This window comes from Meleagris gallopavo, chromosome Z, assembly GCF_000146605.3.
Source record: "Meleagris gallopavo isolate NT-WF06-2002-E0010 breed Aviagen turkey brand Nicholas breeding stock chromosome Z, Turkey_5.1, whole genome shotgun sequence".
NCBI lineage: Eukaryota > Metazoa > Chordata > Aves > Galliformes > Phasianidae > Meleagris > Meleagris gallopavo.
The window spans coordinates 33432947-33438479 of NC_015041.2; the positions used below are offsets into that span (position 1 = coordinate 33432947).

Below are 5533 nucleotides of genomic sequence, written 5' to 3' on the forward strand. Positions count from 1 at the left end.
AAAAATGGCTCACTGTCATTCACTGACACTTGCTGAACGCTGATGGAGACCAAAGAGCGGATGTGAGTGCAGTGAGATGGCGGGCAGTGTGTTTCAGCAGTTGTGACAGCAACATGAAAGACTAGCCACATTCCAGATGGCTATGTGGATTTCTACTAAGCATGGCAGAAGACTCTTGCTCATGGCTGTAATCTGTAGCTGCTTCCATAGAAATAAATAGGAGGCATTACTTTCAGGGTGAGCTACATGTACCTGCATATAAAACAGTGTATCCTGAGAAATACTGAATGGTGCGAAATATTAGATAGACTGCAAATACAGAAAGGCAGTATATTAGTGTTGAAAACAAAACAAAACAAACAAAAAAACCACAAACGTATTTCCTTTCTTTCTCATTTACTTTGGTTATACTAAACAATAATGGTTGCATTCTTGACAGAAATCTAGTAGGCTTTTAAAGACATTTTTAAAGCATCTCTTAAGATAAGTAGATTTGGACTTAACATTAAAATGCATGTTTAATATGAATATTGTTTTAAATGTATATCTTGCCAATGTGGTAGCAATTAAAAGCATATCTGAGCAAGCATCATAAAATGTCCAATTCAGTAAGCCTTTTCCTTTCTTCTGCAATAGGGGACCCTGACAATAAAAATATTTTACAGTACAAATGCTGAGAAAAAGTTTTGAACTGTTTACTAAGAAGGCGGACATGTTGCCTCTTTTTAAATAAGGACAATAAATAAAACAACCAAGTTACAAAAACAATCTTGAGAAGAGTCAGGAGTTTCAAACAGTAATAGTCCCGAGGCTTTCAAATGCGCACAGACAAAATTTTATTGACAAATACATTACTAAAAAGATTTTATTTTAAGATGCCTCCAGCAAAAATATAACAAACTCACCTAAAAACAAGTCACATTCACAAGTCTGACAGTCTGCCAATACAACTTTAAATTTCAACCTATTACTGAAAACATATATGTCTAATTGTATTTTAACTTGTTAATAAATTACAAAAAAGCGCATTACAATCATATTTCACAGCAAAAAAAAAAGAACAAAACATGAACTAATTGAACTTCTATAAAAAAAAGATTTTTGCAAAATCCACAACATCTGCAAAAAACTAAAACTCAATCAACTAGGTACACAATTCATACTGCATTAACCTTTCATGACCCTGCACAAAGCTGCTATTTCCACATTACCAGCTAGTTTAATTTCACAAAGAGTAAGAAAATCATTAACTTTGGAATAGATTAAAAAATAGATTAAAAATAGAAAAAAAACCAGCTGCTTTGAGTGATCACAAGACTGATCATTCAGAACACTGGCAGCTTATAGACTAGATCCCCTTTTCCCTTCCCATCCCCAACACACTCATTTTTGGTTTGCATAGAAAAGGGAATGTTTTGTCTGGTTTTGGTGGACTTATATTTTTTGGCTTAGGTTATTACACTGAAAAAAAAAAATAACACTAAAAAGTACTAGTTTCTGTGCTTTACGACGAAGAATTTCATATTTTGGTACAATAGTTACACTTCTTGTTCAGGACAGGCTAAACTATTTTCCATTTCCTTTCCACGTGTAACTTATCCAGCTGTTTTTTATAACTACATCCAGAAGTTAACTAATTTTTCTGTTGTTTTCTTCTACTTTGCTTCCATGAATTCAAGCCTTCATGCTAAACAAACATAGCCTCCTCCACACAAAATCAGTAAGTTCACAACTCCAGCCAGCTAAACAGTACCTAATTGTGATGATTCCACCAACCTGACAGCTCTGACTTGCCTTTTCAGATTGATATAACACTGTTTCTTCATGAAAACAGAAGCACGTTGTTTTTTCTCCCACACAGGAAAAACTGAATCCAAACAGAAACGACCTTCCTGCAAGTAGATGTATAACTATGAAACAACTGATCAGGTCTCCATCTCAGTCTCCATGGTATCAGTCCTTGAAGGAGTTTTATCAGCAGATGTAGTGTCTCCATGCAGGCTCTGAATATCAGATAAATCAATTGTAGGCAATGGTGCTCTCCAATACAAGAATGAGTTATACTGATCTTGCTTTGAAAAGATAAAAAAAGGCAACAAAATATTAATACATATCACATTAATCAGCAAATAAGCAAATAATTTACTTTTGTCAAGTACTCAACTACTGCATCACTTCTGGGAAACATCTCTAAGACCCCATCAATTTGTTCAATTGGTAATCTTTCATTAGAATCACAGAATCATAGAATCCTTAGAGTTGCAAGGGACCTCTGAAGGCCATTTAATCCAACTCCCCTGCAATGAACAGGGGCACGACAGTTAAGTCATGTTGCCCAGGGCCTTATCCAGCCTCACCTTGAAAGTCTCCATGGATACGGGAATCAACCACATCCTGGGTTTTCAGGGACATAGTTGAATAATATTGAAAAACCTATGCAATTACTGTACTTCACACATACATAAATTGTTCATTCTTTTCTTCTCACAATAATACAGACATTTCATGTGCATTTAGAACTGGTATTCAGAAGAAAACGTTCAACTATTTTACCACATTGTATTTCTTCATTTCTGTATGTACATTTTGTTCTCAAGTAGGTATCAAAAAAAGCAAGATGCCTTTTGGGGCCAAAGAGAAGAAGGGACTGGTAAGCCATACAAGAAAAACATGAGAGGAACATTCACTCATCTACTACCTTACTTGGTATGTACATGTTACTGAAAAAACTTTTAAAAATCTCTGGTGGATAGCACAGTTGGTTTTTATGTCCTTAACCACAGAATAAAATTTACAGACTAGGCAGCCAACCTCTGCAAATGCCCATAGAAGTTACACATGTCAGAAGTGAAAAGAGGAATTCTCAAGCCACTCCTTACATCTTAAGCATGCATTTTCTTCTGGTATTCAAAAACAATAAATACTTTTATTAACTTACAATTAGAACTGTTAGACATTATATTAAATGTCTCAGCATAACCAGTTGCCAAAAAAAATCAGTTTTGCAACTAAACTGTTACAACTGCTTTGATATGGCTCTTGAGCAAATTCATGCTCTGTCTGCTGACTCTGTAATTGATTAATAAAAAAACGTAATGTTCAATAAATTCCAGTAAGCACTGGCCATAACCCTCCCCAGCCACCAGAATAATGATGTCTTTTTTTCTTTAACTAAATTTAAAAAAGTGTATGAACTTACAATACTTCCCCTCTAAAGAAACATTCTATTCTATTCATTGCAATACGAGCCTACCATGAACTCCAGTTTGTATTAGTTAATCTCTTTTTCTACCATCAAAACCTGCCTTACTAAAGACCTCTAATATTAGGTTTGAGATGTAAAGACATCTCATAGCAACAGTATGTTTGTGTGCCTGTAGAGTCCTACTAATGCATTAACTTGCACAATGACTGCCTTCGCTAAAGATTACAGAACCAAAGTTCCCATTAATTGGATCAGCGAGCAAAACCAGTGCATGATATGGTGCCATAATAACAGAAGGATATGGAAACTGAAAGAATACCTATCTAAACACCCAGTACCTGAAAGCAGCTGTAGACATCTGAGATACAGTTTTGTAAACTGAATTTTATATACAGCATAATATTAACAACAAACCAAAGAGAGAAAGAGAAAGGGAAGATACTGCAGTCCAAACTCCACACAGGGATGTGTCGCACACTCAGTACTGTACAAGGCAGGTGGAGAGTATCTTTGAAAACCAACTCAGAACATGTCAGCTACTCTTGACAACTCTCCATACATTTAATGAATTCCCTTTTTTATGATTTACTAATAGGTTACGGCCCATACCGTAAGAGCTCAATTCTTCACATCAGAATACCTCTGTGCTATCTGTTTTGCACACTCACTGATCGACAGCATTTTTAAACTATTATAATCCAAAACCTCAGAACTACAAAGATGCAGATTCAGATTTTGGCCTTGTACTACAAATGGGATTAATCTCATGAGCATTTAAGTCTCAAGAGCAGCAGTATTCTGCTTTACTTATATTCTTCACAAAAATTCTGTGTGAAAGCAAACAAGCCAGAGGAGCACACTAGAAAGGAGCAAACATTCAACATTAGTGCATCAAATACTCCTCTTCACCTATGTATCTCCAAAACAAGCTGAGAAAAATAGTTAATCTTCATTGGATGAAGTTGTTTAAGAATTATTTCTCAAAATGCAGTTGCAAATATTTTCAAGTATGCTTGTAAGTATACTCAAATATCATTTCTTCTCTGGTCAACTTAAGGATAATTGCAAGCAAATTTAACAATAAATGTGAAATTAACACTGTTTTGACCGTGGTCACTACTGTCACAAACTAAACAAGCTGCCAAAGAGCAAAGAACAATGCTAATCTACAGCTACACTTTCAGAAAGGTACAAGAATCATCACAAGAAATAGTCATTGCTGTTTAAAATGCAAATCATGCAGGTTAAAGGTTCAGAATATGGAAGGAACACCTCCTGTCTGCCACTGACCAAGCTTTGGTTCAGGGGGAGACAGACATGTCTGTACAATACTTTTACTTAGGGAAACACACAACAAAAAATATTGCCTAACAAAAATATTTTATATAGCAAAGTATACAAAAAATAAAGTATACAAAGTATATAGCATACTTGTATACTATATTTTTTCCCTCAATTTCTTCATGCCTCAATTCTACAATCCGCCAGAAAAAGCAGGCAAAAAGCCTGAGATAAAATAAGTCACAAATCACTGAAATGTAGGGGTTGGAAGGGACCTCTAGAGATCATCGAGCCCAGCCCCAGTGCAAAGCAGGCCAAACATGTAGGTGCCCACAACCTCCCTGGGCAGCCTGTTCCAGTGCTCCATCACACACACAGTGAAGGAAGTTCCTTCACATATTGGTGCAGGACTTCCTGTGCCCCAGGTTATGGCCGTTTCCCCTTGTCCTGTTCTCACAGACTACTGAAGAGATGTCTTTACAAGTCATGGTGTGGTGCCACACAATTGAAGAATCAACCTGAGAATGGGCCTGATGTCACTTCAGTTTACCAGACCTGCTCCCACAAAGCCACCAGATCCAATTCTTTGCTTTCATGTGAAAGGTCCACGCGAGTGTACACGCCGCAGACCTCTAGGCAGGTGTTACTTTTAAGAAAATAAGGCATTCTTAGAACCGCATGTTGTCTGCTATGCTACTGCACAGAACGCGGCGGTCCTGCTCCATTGTTCGGCAGCGGTCAGGTGCGCTGGAAGCCAACCGTGTGCCGTCGCTCTGCCATCGCAGCACCAGCAGCAACTGGGGCCGCCACTAATGGGGGCCCACCCGAACACCGACTGGGCAGCCGGGCTGTCACACAGCCTAAGCCCGACTTGTAAGAAGCAATACCTTCGAACTTCCATCTCGCTTTCTGACGGGAATGTGACCGATGACGGAGTAAACCGAGTCAAGCTCTCCCCCCAGCCTCTCCACTGCAGAAAGGTCGGAGGGGGCAGAAACACCGCTTTCACAAAACACAATACAGGAGAACGAAGAGCCTGCAGGGGCC

At 37.9% G+C, this 5533-nt stretch overlaps 1 long non-coding RNA gene across 1 annotated transcript; it reads right to left on the minus strand.

Moving 5' to 3' along the window:
- Positions 1 to 819: 819 nt before the first annotated feature.
- On the minus strand, positions 820 to 5527 carry LOC116217538. Its single transcript, XR_004162203.1, has 2 exons — positions 5374 to 5527; positions 820 to 2072 (listed from the first exon to the last, which is right to left on the minus strand). It is a non-coding gene; the product is annotated as an uncharacterized LOC116217538 (long non-coding RNA).
- Between the last annotated feature and the right edge of the window lie 6 nt (positions 5528 to 5533).